Source organism: Macrosteles quadrilineatus, unplaced genomic scaffold (genome assembly GCF_028750875.1).
Source record: "Macrosteles quadrilineatus isolate MER2022 unplaced genomic scaffold, UCM_ALF_1.0 Scaffold_2__2_contigs__length_208266976, whole genome shotgun sequence".
NCBI lineage: Eukaryota > Metazoa > Arthropoda > Insecta > Hemiptera > Cicadellidae > Macrosteles > Macrosteles quadrilineatus.
The window spans coordinates 71,390,019-71,408,415 of NW_026542595.1; the positions used below are offsets into that span (position 1 = coordinate 71,390,019).

Here is an 18,397-nt window from a genome sequence, read left to right on the forward strand (position 1 = left end):
CACTGCGAAGTATGGTGAAGTTATTTTACTAACAAATTATTCTCTATACAATGGTGTTATTAATGCCGATTTTGAGAAAGAGAAAAATGGGAAAAAACATTAAAATTCCCCACATACTAAAAATTTTGAGGTTTTAACCTATTATAATGATTAGCACAGGTATTTTATGACAGATGAAAGTTAGATAGGCTTGTATTTATACTGTCGCCAACACAATATTGTGCGGATCTTGTTTTAAAGCAAGAATGAGTGAAAGTTTAATGATAAAGGAATTATATGTTTGCTCTGTTAATGACTAAGATAAGACAGTTTAGTCAGAATAGTTCAATAAAAGCCCATTAATGGATTATTGAGAACATATCGTCTCAGTTTCAAACTGCCAACAAAACCGTTAAGAGTCTTACTCTGGCTGAACGAAAGGGCATTATAGATGTGGGATAATATTTGCACACTACAATGCAAATTACACGAAATTCCGATGTCACAGGCTTTATTATCTGTGTGATTGACAGGCCTGTCTAGGTCAGTATTAGCATAATAGAGCATTAAACCGTTTTTAGAAACGCAGAGAATTCGTAGTAAAAACAAAGAAACTCTCTTAATTGCAATAAAACCAGGACTCCGTTAAGCGTGTCCAAAGCACGAGCGTGTGGCAAAGGACGAGTTCTAGTGGATGAGAAACCTCGATTAGCCTTGCTACTGACAAAGACTAGACGATTCATTAGGCAGAGCCATTTATCAAACGTCAATGATCAAAGACCGCTGGGATCAAGATTTTATAGGAATCTTTTTTACATTTATATTTATGAGTGGTTTTAGATTTCGCCTTTTGATACAAATCACTAAATCAACCCCGGTTTAAAATTTCAACTCTGAAATATCTTCTAGGTTAATAAATTAATTGATCTTTCTAACAACATATCGACGAAGTTAAAAACTTCAACTGTCCACTGGCGTTCATATCGATAAATCACTTTAATTTAATCGTATAATAAACGCACTGGTTCAACTATTTTCATACATTTAGCTTTATTTACGCTGAAGTAAATCTGGAAACACTAGTGGCTTATAGGGACATAAGTCCCTAAAAAGCTCAAATGTAAAACAACTTTTTGCAATACCGGTATTTAAACAAACTCAGAATAACATTATCTATGTGTCAGAATAGGCATCCTTACACCATACCTTTTGTGTAAAAACCAGTTTGTTGTTCTTCTTTGTTTGCTTTTGTTGATGTCATTTTCAATAAATAATTTTAATCACTCCAGTGGTTTAACATGAAAAGGCAGCAAACATATCATTGTTTGTTAATAAATACTGGTTTACTAAGGTAGCTTTGGTCTTGTGGTTAATGAGGATAAATAAAAGGTTCCCTGTTTGGAATTTTAAAAATTCATTGGAGGTTCGCCTTTAGATGAATTGAAGAGGCCTGCAATTTCATCTGCAGTAGGCTTATTATACCTACGACGACCCATATTTATCCTGTCTACAAACCTAAGTTCTAATTCACTGTCACCTTGTACTACCATTTCTTCCGAAGCTCTTTTGTAAATTTGTGCAAATGGATTTTCTAATAGAATTTCAGCTAGTTTTGACAATATTTCAGGTTTTAAGTCACTATTTTCTCGACGCCTTTGACGAATTTCTGTTGCTGTTGATGTGTCAATAATGTACAATTGGCCATACACGGGGTCTTCATCATGTTGAGGCAGCAAATCTGAGATTGAACGATAATCTGTCCTTGAATTTTGAAACAGTATGGTCCTTTTCCTGGAATATCTTTCTTACTGGCTGAAAAATAAGCAAAAGCCATCGCACTGTTGTATTGTCGAATGAATTTATACAGTTGTGGGCTCTCTTCAAACAAATTTTTAAGTTCTACATTAGTTTTTGGCTGAGGAAGGTTAATAAGTCCGTTATGGCAACATGTCATAAAATGATTATTCGTTAGTTCTTCTCTAAAATGAAGAGCACAACATTGAATGCACTCTTGGTCCAGTAATCCTGCATCATGGATATTTACATTTCTTTCGTCTACCATGGGTCTCCTAAAAAGGGGTTTGTAACATATCTTGATTAAGTTCGTCATTATCTACTCTTGCTCTTCTACGCGCACTGTCATTCCTATGAACAGCTCCCCGCCTTTGTGGTCTTCCCCTGGCGTTCATATTAATTACAGTACTTATAATGAAAAGAATATATATCCAGCAGCCTACATACCAAAACATCTTGAATCCCTGGTGATTTTATAAAAGTATGATCGAATATGATTACTCTACGTTGTATATTCACTGCACTAAAAAAATATTTACTTACGAAGGAATGCAAATACACCATTTTAGAACCAATAGCATTTGTAGGTTATTTTAGTTGTATATATTAACACAACCTTAACCTTAAAATGTGTAGAAATATAAAGAAAACAACATCATTTAAAATAAACTTGAACATATGATTTAAAAATAAAAACAAAACAGAAGTTAGATTTAATTTCGACTCTTTGATTATTTATACAGAATATTTATTCTATGTCGTTTATTCCTTTAACACAACAATAACGTAAAAGCATGAAAAAATGAAACTTGAGTATATGATTTAAATATAAACAAAGAATGCAGACGTTTTTCCGATTAATCTTCAAGATTTCAGTTTTATTATAGTATACATTTCATAGTTGACTGGCTAAAAGTAAACCAAATGCGTGTATTGATCACTGTTTTCAAATCTGTGGCACAGCTGTTTTAATTTCAAAAGATGTAAACAAATTAAACCCCATGTTGTTTGAATGGGAAAAGTTTTATTCTGTTGCGAATTTATGGTAAAAAAATAAGAAAAATGAATAGTTTTCCCTCAAAATTCACGTCAAGACCTTTAAAATAAGATCCCTCCCATCCTTCTACGGCCATCCAGTCACTCACAATTTCTTTACAAAAATTTGACTTACGGAATTATATATATAGATTTTAAAATATGGTTGTTAAAATCTACTCGTAATTCACATACACAAAACTGGCCTCATTAATTCTAATAATACTAATAATCTTCCTTTAAAATGTACCTATTCAGTTTTTTAAACAACTTTTTTCATTATTTTTCCTCCCATTTTTACACATACATGCCTTTATTTTCGTTACCACTTTTGCGAGGCCTCCTTGCTCTTGCGATTAACATCAGTAATTTGCTATACTTCTAAGGTTTCACACTAACAGTACCACACTTAATTTACCAATCTAGCTGATTTATTTATAAAATGTTCCATGCACAATCAGCCTCTGATAGCTAAGTGGGGAGGCTTGTAGGCATGTTGGTCGGTGGCAACTTAAGTAGGCTTCTGTGATTTGTAACAGGTTGCCGATGAGTTTCATCTCGATCTACGAGTCGCTCCTACTTCACCACTTGACTCACAATTTAGGCTTAGCTGATTAGAATCTGGTCTGTCAGACTTTAATGTGAAATGTGAAGTCTTATTTACGTTTAAAGTAGCGATTATCTCGCAGACGAATGATGTGGCAAAACGATACAGGATGTTATTTTACCGGTGGGATTCTTTTGGTATTATTAATTCCTCAACTAAAGTTAGATGGTAGTTTTTTTCTGACAGAATTGTTAATGTCGCTAAACTATCTCTGTCTGTATTTATTTTTTTAAACAACGTGTGGAACGAAAATACAAATTCTTAACAATCGATGGCTGATGGCAAAATCTTGAGACTTCTGGTCTTGAGTCCCAAGTTTAAATCCCGCTAACCGACAATGGCTTAGGATTTTGATAAATGACGTGACCAAGTAGTTTGAGCTAACCCTAAATATATCTCTCAGCTGAAAGTATCCTTCACTAACAGTCGTACCAAAATTACACATTCAACTTCCTGTAAACAAACACCAATATATTTAAAAGGTAGGATATTTAATTTATGTTTCCTGTGAAGTATTGTATCTAGAAGGGAAGCTTGAAACGAAGTATATTATTTGTGAGCGTTACTTTCATTGGTTTGCAGTGTTTTTTTTTGTTGCCTGTACGAGTATTTTAAATTTTCTCAGAGTACTAAACCTTTTTAGTAACGAAATGACAGTTTGTTGTGACATTTCCTGTCTTAAATATCTTAAATAGTGAAGTCACTTTCACTCAGTATGAGTCTGCAATAGTTAGAACATTCACATTCACAGGAGATTCTGAGTAAAGGAATCTGATACCTCGGTTTTTTTCGAAAAACGTAGACTACTATAGTTCGGCCGCTTAGAAAACGACCTGCGCGCTAATGCTAAACCAATGCTGGAGGAGGTCGCTTTCTGCGGCCGAACTTACCATGTTTATGAAATTCCCTATTAAAATCCAAGTACCAACATAGGTTAGACACAATTTCTCTTTGAAAATATAAAGGAACTATATCTTTATGAATAATCTTATGACATATTTAAGGAGCGTCTATGTTCGGAAACGCTGAGAGGCGTTTATATTTATTTACAGTCGAACCTTTATGACATGGGGAATATTAAATATGACTTGTTATCAAGGTCGCCTTCTTCTTACTAAGGTTAACAGTAGTATGTGATTAGAGGTAAAATAAATTCAAGGGTATTTGAAAATTTCACTTATCGAAGGTGATTTGTTAACGAGGGTCTTGTTATCGAAGTTTCACTGTATTTATTTTTGTTTTACTTACATTGCAGATTATTACACGACGAAACAGAACGAACAATATACCGAACGAGGGATGGTCAATGTAAAATCCACCCCAAAATAAAAGAGGAACATAGTTATTACAGCAATCAATGATTGGAAATTAATGATTGGAACCAATTAAACACACCTAAACAAACTTAAGATTTTACAATGATTTGACGAGTGTACCATCAAAGGATTTTTACCCAACTTGTCAGTGTTGTAAAATAAAATCCATATTATAAAACTGTATCAAATAATCTTCCGATATGAAATATATGTTTAAAAACGTGTTCACAAAGATCATAATTCAATTGTCAGCCATATTTGCCAAAAGAAGAACAAACGCGTTATCAAGGAGTAACTTGCAATGTCAAACCAAGAGCTCACGATTAGTAAGTTAGCCGGGCAAGAGAGTCATTAATGTCTGGTTAGAGCAGTAATTAATCCTTGGGTTCCAGTTCCCTGGTATCGCTGTCAAAACAAGGTTTTTTGCGGGATAATCTCACTAATGCTAGTGACGACTGTCAGTCAGCATTAGTCTTACTTACACTTTGAAACTTTGTTAATATTACACTTAGAATTGATTCTCTTATATATTTACTCTTCAACTCCGTATGTGTTAATATTGTACTATTATAATAGTTAATGCTAGGAGGACTTCCCCCTTAGGTTCGACTTCAATTCCCGTTAATCACGTATGGCTTTTAGCTATGTAACAATAGCCTAATCCGGTTGTGTACATGCCTACATAGACTAGTTACACGAATCGAGAAAAAATACAGGTCTCTTAGTCAGGAAGAAATCTCTGTATATTGGAGATTTTCCTCTGTGAATAACCATGCAAAGTATGTTCTAAAATTGGCCCAATGTTAAAATTTATTTCTCTTATTATCATTTATTTTGAATTATTTTTTTACTTTCTCTCTCCTCCAGCGTTTAAATCTCTTGAGTGAAAAATAATAAAAATGATACTGGTAATCTAAATATTGATTTTTTAGCTATTTTCTTGTACTTTATATTTCTTCATACATTAAACATTTAGAGGCTCCAATATATTTTATAAGTAGGGAAAGAGTAATTTATATTTTCAAATAAACAAATGTGCTTAATATTCTTCATGGCGTTATTTGTTGAAATTAAATATTAACATAGATTTGGCCATCCAAAATCACTTTAGAATTGATGTTTCCTTTTTCAGAAATACAAAAAAACTAAATATTTAATATAAATAATGTATTTTCGTACACCTGTCTCCAGTTATCTCGTTATCGGTGCAACAGTTTGTACCGCTCATAACAACCCATCCACGGCCTACCAAATTGTAAAATCTACTGATATTTTTTACTATTATCCACTTATTAATTATAACTTCCATAATCAATACATAAATCTCTCCCAACCCTCAGAATCAGCTGTATTATTAGGCTTTGCTGAATGTATGATTCCATGTTACATGTTTTCCTCGTTCCTCGCCAAGATTACTTGTAATGAAATAACCAGCTGTTATCAACGGATCATACTACAATGCTGTAATTACGAACATATGATCGATAGCATAGAAAACCTAATGAAATACTACTTTCAACTCTGCATAATTTAACTTCAACGTTTCTGAACCAATTTTCAACAGCATCGTATATCAAAGTAAACAAGGATCTACTTACTATAATTCAACTTCGAGACACAACATCTGGATTTGCAAATCTCTGTTCAAGTTTGCAGTTCGCCGTTTATAGCGATCTGATTTGTTGGGACATAACTTCATTGATTTAGGACCGACATTTTCTCATATTAATTTTGAAAGCATAAATCTAAACTCTTTAGTTTATTTAGTGGTCCGCCAGATATAGATCGACTTGAATCTCGCCCCAACTAAACTGGGGAAAGTAAAGTTGTAAATTTAAATTAGGTTATAGCTACTCTAAACACTTCAGTGATATTATTATAGTAAGTTGTTGAATGTACGAAGATTTTCATTAATTGGCTGGCAGTTGATTGATTACAGGATTTGATAAAACCACTTTATTAAAGTAAAATTAACTGATAAAACTAATACGAATGCTTTTATTTAAATTTAAATATTGAAACTAATATTTGAATAGAAATAATATTGTATAAAAATGTAAAGAAAAATATCGTGAATGAAATAGAAAGCAATACATCTAAATTTAAGGAGTCATCCTTTGCGAGGGAATTGGTATTTTATTCATTGGCATATTTGTAATTTAATGTATTGATTGATGGACGAATTGCTACAAGTGGGAAAATCGTTAACTTACATAATTCACAATACATATTTTAGGAAAAAATTCTGAACCATTGGTTTGTTACTGTCATACACGTCTATTGCTTAACTAATTCTTTGATTATTCTTCGAGTATTTTAAAACTAGATAAAAGATAAAGCATATTAAAACACTAACCAAACAAATCGAGAATTGACTAAAATGTATTAACACATTAAGTTTTTTTTTTTTATTAAATACTCCTAATATTTAGAGATTATATAATTTTCTAAAATGTCTTCAGTAATATTTCTCTAACCAATTAATTTGTAATTATTGGTGGAATTTCAGGCAATATTGCTTATAAGTTATTATGGTTTGATCATTCCAAAACAAACCGAGTAAAACACAAACATTAAATAAAAAATCATGACCTTCACGAAAAACGAAAGCTAAAACAACCACAACAAACCTGGACCTGGACAACAATGGAGCAAAAATCAGTGTGACCAACGTGCCGGAGTTCATTGTTGGTGGGATAAGCCTAAATGTTCACAACACAGGAACAATGGTTCATTGTGCGAAACAAAAAAAAGAGTTCTCACTTTTGCATTCTTAATCAGACTTTTACCTTACCAGTGACCGCGGTGAGTAAGTCCAGATACAACATTAACCATTTAAAAATATAAACGGATGTATGTTGATATAGCTTGCTACTCCATTTCTTTTGGAAAGCCCTATACGTTGTATACATACATTTTATAATGTAGCGATTCTTCAATTTTTAATAGATGTTACACTCTATAAATAATAATTTATTTTAAAAATATAATACTGAAGAAACATGTTATCCTTAAATATCATTGCAGTTTCGTATTCAATTTTTAAGTGTAAACACACACGCATACGAACAAATTAACATCTCAAATCATTCAATAAAAGGACGATTCATAAATATGAATACTTATACATTATTTAGTACACCTTTTACTATACTTCTAATTCCAAGTAAACTTTCACTATAGTTTTGACAATATTGCGAAGAAGGTATTCCATTCTCATATTTAAATTCTAGTCGGTTTTAGAATGAAACAACTTTAATTTGGCCACCGATAGAATGTGTTACTGTCAAACACTGTTTTCTTCATCATACATCTAACTTTAAAACATTGCCATATGAATTAAAAACTTATCTTTGTTAGTGCATGTACATCACCAACAATTATTATAGTATGATAAACAAAAATATAAAATAGTGTTAAATATAATAAAACTTAGCGTACACTGACATATTGTGTCATTAAATTATTTTCTCTTTGACTAAAACAGCTGGCAAGAGGTACACTCGTAGTCGAGTTGCCTACTTCTGTATTCATAGTCCTTGGTTTTACCCTCATTAGACTGATATAGAGTTATTACAAATCCAAGCCAAACCCTCATAAACATAACTGTTAATCCAAGTCTTACTTGGTAAATCACACAAATCATAATTAACACTAATCCAGTTACAGTCATACTAAAGATTAAGAATGACTTACAATAATGCAAGTACGTGCTGTAATAAGCAAATGAGACATGCATAGAGCGACTTAATGAAGTCGTGCGACCCGTCGGCAGGTCCGGCATATAATTTATAACTAATAACGTGATACAAACGAATATAAGAGACGCAATAGGTGCTCTGAGGCGATTCCGCCATGATAGGTAGCGGTAGTACGTGAAGGAACTGTATAATGTCTGCTACCGTCGGCTACTGACAGCATCTGTGCATCAGAGTCTTGTGGTCGTAGAGTACATGCCCGAATAGGGAAGAACACATGTGAATAAACTCCAAGGACTACGGCTTGTCGAAAATAGATTTTGTGGCAAAATAATTGGTTTATTATTGTATAGCCTTTAGGAACTGTCCAAGAATCACCATTACACCACCACACCAATTTGACGAACCAGCCTAACACAACTACAACAGCAGTTACAACACACAGAACTTCCACAATAGCCACATTAAACACACTAATTACATTACTACAAACCCGCAGCGAACCCAAACAACTATCCACTCCTAGCGATTACGACAGGCCACTAATTCGTAAAACACACCTTATCCGTGTGAATATACTTAGCACCTGAGAGATTAGATGTACTGATGTATAATAATATGGATACGGTTTAGGTCAGGACTTGGGTGTAAGATATTTAGAGTAAATTAGCTTGGAGTTTCATAGTAGGAATGCTGCAGATATAGTTGATGTTAACAATTTGTTTATTTGGACGTTTCATTTTGAACAAATAAATACCTCAGTCGGCACCAGTGTTTATAGTATCAAAAAGAAGGCTTTTGTATTATTTTCAACCTGGAAGGCGCCTCTAGGCTGATGTCCCAGTCGGAGTACAGGGATGAGTTGGAAGTAGAACAGCGAGATGCGAGTGGCGAGTGGTGATACAAGTTTGCAAGGGTCATTAGCCCAACTCTGGGGGGTCTCAACATTCATCTCTCACAAGGTAATGAGCAACAAACTCGTTTATTTGTCAACGTCACGCAGTAAAACATGGTTCAATTAGAAATTCGTCTTGACATTTACAAAATATTAATCACCCAGTGAAGATTCATCTTACATGATATTTGAAGAAAAAAATCAATGAAGGTGTGTATAAAGAATAAAGGTAACAAAAAAGATTAGGTTAAAAAGGTGAATGAAGCTACTAGCATTGAATATGTAACACTTACTACTAGGTCGAGTATGCGCAAGGCTCCACTAGAAAAAACGTATGCGCCACTGCGCGGGAGATAAAAACTACGACCATTGATTATATATATTTATACACATTATAGCTATAATGTATATTTTATTGATCCGTAAACTAGGTAAGCAGCGAATCAAGTGTCGAGGAGGGAGAGTACTAATGAGTAATAACCGGTGCCGTTCCTTGCATCATTGTATGAATTACTTTTCATTTACAATTATTCTCCTATGTGAAGATTGAGCTGATTCCAACGTTTGCGATGTTAAGATTATGTAACGTGAAATTTGTACTAAAATGTTTAGGCAATTTTATATTTTTACCCACACGAACGTGAACCCGAAAACTGTTAAGTGCTGCGATCTAGCCACATGAGGGGATAACAACATGGTCTTCATAGTTTAGCCATTCATTGTCTTGTGTACGTACTGTCCCATAATATATGGATGTATATTATCTGTTAATACTATGACCTATAAATCATCGTTAATCAAGTGTTTAGCCTTGTTTAAGAAATGCAAACTGTTATTTAGAGGAGTAGACAAACAGGTGCATATTTGAAAACTGATACTCGAGGCCAAATTATTCTTTGATTGTCAGAACCCGTGTCTGCGCAGCTGCACTCAATAGGCAGCCGGGAGACGCGCAGCGCAGGTCCCGTTGAGGCGCTATAAAACTGCGTCTGCGCTACAACCAAGCATGCGCAGACCTCGCACTTTACGACGGTTTGTTCAGTCATAACATTCATTGTACTCTAGCTCAGCTGTTCCTGTTACACATCTGAAGCAAGACCTCCTACGTCGTAAATGCCTTTTGAAAGAGGTCATGATTTTGCTGTCCATCAAGCTACAGTACCACTGTGACTGTGATTCAAATAAAGCTGGCGCTATATTTCCACTCCAGGGCTATAAGTGTTCGAATTCATATTGGGAGGTGATATGGACGGGAACAATGGATATGTTTCACTAAAATCACATAAGGGTGTTAAAACTATTACTATCCATCGACAAGCCTCCCAACTAGCTAATGATAATAAGCTGGATGGTTGTAGTTGTAGTGTTGATAAACAGAGGGTAGTTGATTTTGAAAAAGTTCAAAAGCTTTTTACGAGAGCTCACCCCGTGGTCGAAAACTCGACCAGAAGTATGTATCGTGCAAAATACTCTATTTTCAACCCACGCTGTAAATAAAACATGTGATTTGAATTTCTTTAAATTTGTTTTGATTTCCGGTTTATATGTTGTTTTTATTTCGTCACCAACGTGGCAACCCATAAGGCCAATGTAACATTTTTTTAAATTTAAAACTCATTTTCCGTGCCTATTTTTAAGTCTATTTTAATTTTTAAAGGGATCCTGCACATCTACAGGAAAATATCTTTCATTTCGTACCAACCGCGTGTAATTTAATGCAGTAGTATGGTCAGGCTAGATGTAATAAGTTTTGCAAAAGTTGTTAGTATATAAGATAGTACAACGCTTAAATCGTTCTTGACCATTCATACATTTTTTTATATAAATTCTTTTGACTAAAAAACCTTACTTATCTTAGTAAATTACAAAGCTAAAACACAAAACATCTCACCCCCTTCCATACTCACCTCTAACTCAGGTTCAGCTTATAATATGGGAACGTTGTGTAGCCATCTTGATGAAATAATAAATTATCAAATCAATTATCCGTGTTCTCCAATTATTTTGACGGCTCCATAATTAATCAGTAGTGTAACTACATTTGTTTCTATCGATTTTATTTTCGCTTTCGCCTGTTTAAAACAACGACACAAACTCATAATCCAATAAGAAGTACAAAAATTGAGTGTTTAAACGCCGGCAGCTCCTCAAAGAGAGCACCACTCGCGGAGTTTTTCACACGTTTATTCTATTATTGTGGACACACAACAGAGTAACCGAACCAGGGACCGCGACAGAACTACAATAGCCGGAACAGTTGACAGTTTGCAGTGGTTATTCAAGTATTCGTTATTGTTGGACCTCCGTCGCTACGGAGCGTAACGCTGGCCGTTATCTGCCATTACCTTACTGTGACGCAACCACTGACTTTCTTGGATTGTCTTAATGAGTGAAAATTTGTCGGGATGTTAGCGTGAGTTCAACCTGCAGCGAGACTTCCTCTGAAACCATCGTCAATTCAGATTCTCCGAGGGATTAGGTTTATTCACGATTAACGTAATCTCGCGTTATATGCATCCTGTCAGCTACCGGTCCGTCGTTTACTGCAGTTATTGACGTTATAATTAATGCAAATACGAGTGCCGAGACCTTCTGACCCTTCATGAAGGGGTTTGGCAGGTCCCGGCCGCAATCCATTCAATTTATTACTCTGCGGGACCTGGAACGCTATAATCTCAGCACATAAGGAAAATGTTTCTTTTAAATTTAAACGTCACGATCACTGGATGCGATTTAAAGATTTATGAAAATATTGAAGGACGTGATGTTTTAATGGCCTAACTGGACCTGTACTTCAACTTAAGACTCTAGCCATTAAAATGCTATGTAATCTCCAATTTACACACAAAACTAGCTATAATATAGTTGAGGTGAACAAAAATAAACCGATTGCTTTTATCGAATGGCTTTATTGGAGGGAACCCTCAAATACAGAAAAGGCTATTTTTGTGTGAGATAGATTTCCTTTTTTAGGTAAATCCTAAGTCTTAAAGTCGACTACGTACAACTGACACATCAAAGCCACTTCTGATATGCAGGTTTTAAACCTGTGCATCCAAGACAGAAGTCTAACCAGCCACAATGCATTTAATGTATAATTATAACTAAAGAAATATCTGTGAGAATCAGCTTTACAAACCTTCCAGTTGGCTCGGTATAATACTATAATCATGATCTTTGTGAGAACTTTATGTTTTAACTTACAGAATAACAAAAAGATCTGACGAATACAAAAATAAATAAACAAAACAATAAATTGTGTTCAGTTGTTTACAATAAATATCGCCAATTCAATCCTTATGAGAGGTCAATATAAAACTGAGCAGCTTGTAGTCGAATAAACTAAAGAAAACAAAACTTATACAACAGGATAAACATTATCCTATCCCACTCAGCACTATTATAGCGAACTCGTCCTGTGCAATTACCAACATTTAATACATGACAAGGAGTTATTACCGGGTGAACAAGTCAATAAATAACTTGCACCTCTCAAACGTGACTTTCGTGGATTGAATTTATGTCAGACTCAACCCAGCAGAAATTGAAGGATTTAGTCCTTACCCCGTAATTTTAAATAATTCATCCACTGAATCTTAAACGTCTTGAATATTAATTTAATTATAGTCGCTTATACCGGTTCCGGTTCATTTCTTCGCAATTCGTCTTGTAAACGTCAATAAACATGCACAAAACTCAGCGGTGCGTGGAAATAGCTTTATGTCACAGAAATCAGCTGACAGCTTTCGCCAGATGTCAGATGATGTACGATCAGCTGATTCATTGTTGCAATCCCCTCCCTGTAGGCTAGAGATTATTTCTCGTAGTGTGACAGCTTGAAGTATTACTGTGACTATTTACACGGCCATTTATCCACCTAGGTATCCAAATAGCAAGATTTACATTCAATGGTCTTGTTCCAACACGTTTGTACACGCACGGGCATGCACTTACCGACTAAACAGATGTTCTGTTGAGACATGTCGGACATAAGTCAAGTCGCCGATCAGATTTTCTAGTGAATTACGACCGGTCTCTTATGGAAATCGGGATGTAATTTCACGGATGGACTGATGGACAGCAGGTGAAATTGATACTTCAAATTTATCAAGCTCGGAAATTGGTGACTACGTTTAATTACTGCGGGTTTCTCTATTTTGTTTCGCATAAATTGTGAGTGTGTAAGTATGTGTGGAGTTCTGTTGACAGGTTTGTAGAAGTAATGCATATTTTATCTTTTCATTTACTTATAGATTTTTTAAATTAGTTTAATATTTTGAATTCAGTGAATTTGCGTTTGATTTTTTCATGGAAGTTCTCATCTTTCTATTCATTTAAATACAGTACTGCGCACCTTTGCATCTGATCTCTTAAGACAGTTAAAAACTATCATGTACCAAAAAACATGAAACAATCGATCCTCAAGGCCCAGAGCCCAGGCAAATTAGATTTTCAATAAATAAACCAATAAGTCTATCAGTACAAGCACAGCATCAGGAGTAGAATAAAGTGTCAACGAACAAGTTACGTCTTCAGTTTAACAATCTGGCGTGCAAGATAAAAACTAATTTTTCAATAGCAAATTCTGTCAGTGGTTCACTTACAACAATTAATTATTGTCTCAAACTGCCTGAAACTTAAAAATGAGAATATAAAGTCTACTTCTTAGTTTTTTCATCAAAATAAATTATTTGATCAATTTTACTAGTTTTGAAAAATCCTAACACTATTCAAAACTTGCATCAGTAGGTCTCTAGTTATTTGACTTGAGCAACCAGTTCTGAATCTCAATTTCCGACAGCAAGATCTATTTGCATTCATCATGTCCCATTGCACTTCCCTGCAATCTGAAAGCCGTCACAATCAATTAGAAAGAAAGCTATTACCTCGAGACATACCAAGAAAGTTGCAGGGACCGGGTTCGACCTTGGCAAATAAATAGAAAACAGCAACTAGCAAAACTATCAACTGGCAATTAGTTTCAGCAGACGTTGTGGATGTCACAGCATCTTGTGGGGTTCAGGTTGGACTTATCGTCTTATTCAAATCGCATCTCTCAAGTTTATTACCCCGGAGGTCTATTCCGCCCACTATAGATAACATATGACAGAAACTCGTTCCTCTAATGCAATTAACACGAAGATTGCAATTCGGCTTCGCGATTAATCAAAACAGTTTGCTGCACTGCGATTTTATCTTGTAACTAGACGATCTTGCAAACGTGATTCGATTAAGTGAATTTTTGTAATTGCGTTATTTAGTGTGCAATTGGTTTTATCTAGAAGCTAATTTAATATTGATAATGAAGATTTGTTTTGAGATAACATTGTATAAAGATTAGTAGAAAGCAGTTTTACACTTTTTGAGTTAACGAAAAAGTTGTTATACCAATAAGGAGGAAATAAAGAAATAAGAGAACCGTGTCTTTATCTTCACACACTTTGAGCATGAATATACAGGGTGGTAAAAAAGTCCCTGGACAGTTAAATATTTTATAAAATAATGCAGATAGAGCTACAATACTTGGTACAAAGTTACAGGGCATAAAACTCTATTTTAACACATATTCAGTGATCCAATAACTCTTCAAGGGGACGGTCCACAAGGAGTCGGAAGAAAATCTTAAACGGAAGCATAGGTCAATATGCACATCAAATTAAAGGTCTTTTTTAGTAGAATACAATGCCGCAAACCGCACTTCAAAAGGTTGATCCTGCGCAAAATGGCAGATTTTCAAAGATTTCTTGAATCCGCCATTTTGAATCTTTGAACGACTGCCATTTTTTACTCAGGCATTCTTTTGAGCTTGAATTTACGGCATCGTAATCTACAAGTGAAGACCTTTAATTTGATGTGCATATCGACCTATTCTTACGTTAACAATTTTCTTCCGATTCCTAGGGCTGTGCCCCCTGAGGAGATCGCGTATAATAGCAATGTAAATTAAATGAATCTTTGAACAACTGTCATTTTGCGCAGGATCAACCTTTTGAAGTGCGGTTTGCGGCATTGTATTCTACTAAAAAAGACCTTTAATTTGATGTGCATATTGACCTATGCTTCCGTTTAAGATTTTCTTCCGACTCCTTGTGGACCGTCCCCCTGAAGAGTTATTGGATCACTGAATATGTTTTAAAATAGAGTTTTATGCCCTGTAACTTTTTACCAAGTATTGTAGCTATATCTGCATTATTTTTTAAAATATTTAACTGTCCAGGGACTTTTTACCACCCTGTATAAAAACACTTTATTAATTTATCAGCTATTTCAGCTTAAAACGAATTGTACTTTTTAAACATAGGCCTAAAAGTACGATTGATTTTATATACATGTATGGGTGCTTAAGAAAGATCAAAAGCTAAATAAACATGTCCAACCATAGTTTTAAAGCGAAATACAAAATGCTTAATCTTTACACAATATAAAATAACTAATTTATAAAAAAAATTGCAAAATATTCATTGTAACAGCGTACAATTTGTATCACTTTTCAAAACTTAATTTCAACATTACCACGGATAAACCATAAATTGTACAATGTTTACAATTAATTCACAAACCTCACATCTCAATGTCTAAATATCGAATTCGCCTTCTTGCGGATGAAACAGGTTTTGAACAACGGTCTCAACACAGTAGCTGAAGCCACCACTGGAAGAACAACCGGACGGACATTAATTCATCACTCGAAAGATTAAACTTTCGTTTGTTACGCCAACAAGGTATGTTTTATGGGTGTCCTGTAAATCGCCACCAGTGACATTCGCTACCAGTGACAATCGCTACCAGTCCGGCCCGTTCTTGGAAAGAGGGTTCTAGGGTAATGGTGGAGGGGGGGAGTGTCGAGACTGTGTCATACTATGATCACGGCTACTTCATAGTTAGTACCACAATTAGCTATATAGTTCCGATCCAAAGGAGAGTTAGCGATAAGTTCAAAGGACAGTCGATTGCAATAGTTAAAGTTTTTTATATTGATTCTTACACTATTTGTTTTTAGTCAGTATACATGGTTTTGTTAAATACTTTTACGACGACCGCGGGATTTGCTCATATATTGCCTCGATATTGGTAGACGATAATTATGTATAAACAACCCGACCGCGGAAAATAGTAAGAATCTTGCCACTAAATAGATTACGATGTCTACACGGCCGCGAGGGATTATCAGAAGTTTACCGCAATCGCGTGCAAATACAACCACCATTTTTTATTTTCCAAATTGTTGGTGCCCCCCCCAAAAAAAAATACAAATTGCCTCGCGCCCTAGTAGTACGTTTTCTGTGGCCCTAGGCACGTGCCTACCGTGCCTATTCGGTAAATCGGCCCTGTCGCAAAATAATTTAGTTTGGGAAATACCGTACTGCATAATTGGTCCTAAAATATTTGCTAGGTTCGTAAAGAAGCAAACTACAACATTTACAATTTTAATTTTAAATTTACAATTTTTCGAAATTTCTCCGTTACCAATAACCGTACAAAAAGACTTGACTATACTAAATATTTTTGTAAGCTCTTTAAAAATATCTAGAGAGAAATTGGGAAATTTTGTGTTTCGAGGAGGGAAATGTGAAAACCCATTTTTTTACCCCGTTCCGATGGTTCGATCATGCTGGTTCGCGAACTCATTCAATTTTATCCCGCCTTACACCTTAAAACCAAATTTAATCAGAATCGGACAAAAATTACTAAAGTTATCGCGTTCACGGACGTATATATATTTGAACGAATGGTGTTTTTGGCCTCTGGGGACATCAAAATGAAAAAATAAATCGTTCCCGGGTCTAATAATAATAATAATAATAATAATAATAAAAATAAAAAAATATACAGTACGTCTAATAACACTTGTAATAATATATTTACACTTAAACTGTTGACTCAGAAGACGGTAAATACATATGAGAGGTGGTAAGTGGTGATCGATTTCGATTGGACACTCCAATCATCATCAGACCCAATGCGGGAATGTCAAGAATCAAAATAGCGCCCTTTATATACTACTGGCTACCAAAAGTACACGCCAATAAAAATTAGATCTGTAGTCAAAATTTACCCAGAAGAAGGAGCATGATTCAATAAAGCAAATATTCAACAGCCAACATCCGAACCTTCTTAGAAAAAGTTAGTTTACATAATGAACAACAAACACTTTTTGGCGTAAGAACAATTCTGAAAACATACAAATTAATTTGTAATTTTGTATCTATATTTTATTAAAATTTGATAACGTTCTGGCTTTTCGTTTACAATATACGAATCTTCAAAGTCACAAGATCGTTTTTGAAACTCCTTTGAAACAAGGTCGTCTTAACAACGCTCCTTGATATTCTGACTGCCATATTGATTTTTATAAAAGAGCTAACAATACTCATTTTTAGATGAATACAAAAAATAAGACGATAAACATTTAAATGTACTCCGTGTTTTTCTAAGTAGTTTAGGAACTTTTCTGTACTTCTTCAAACTTAAATATCTAATCTTTATTAAAAGTGAGATTGTACCATCGAACAATTTAAGTTACATTACAACCAAACTACATCAGCTAAACATAAAAAATGACTTAAAAATTTAACTCTTTAGCTAAAAAATCCATCTAATTAACTTAACTGACCAAAAAAATTAAAAAAGTAGTTGCCAACGAACTTTTTCATGTCATGTTTCCCCCGGTCTGTACGCATTGGATAACATCTCCTTATAAGGAGTATTTATCTTGTGATACAACCGTAGATTTTTACTGCGTTGTGAACAAAATAATTGAATGTTGTTTAAAAGATTAATAATTTCATGCAAACCGTTACTAAGTCTTGGTGTTTATTGGTTATTTAAGGGCAAAACTTTAAAAAATCCTTACCTAGGATCCAGTCAGCGTAGTTCAACAACAGTCTGCTTTAAGTTCCAACTCAAATTTGGAGCTAAAAACAGACTTGGGCATTCTTGGGGTATTACTTCAGTGGTCATTCCCAATGATTCCCCAATAGGGTGGTAAGTTAAGGGAGGGGGTTAGGTATGCCGTCACGTAGTGGTGGAGTGGTGACTCAAGGCCGCAGGTAGAAGCTGGTAGCGATTGTCG

General features: G+C 34.6%; 1 protein-coding gene across 2 annotated transcripts in view; it reads left to right on the plus strand.

Annotated features, from left to right (window-relative positions):
* The window catches only part of LOC128985506 (proton channel OtopLc-like), a 98,407-nt gene that overhangs the window by 59,743 nt on the left and 20,267 nt on the right, over positions 1-18,397 (plus strand). The gene's annotated exons all lie outside the window — the stretch shown is intronic.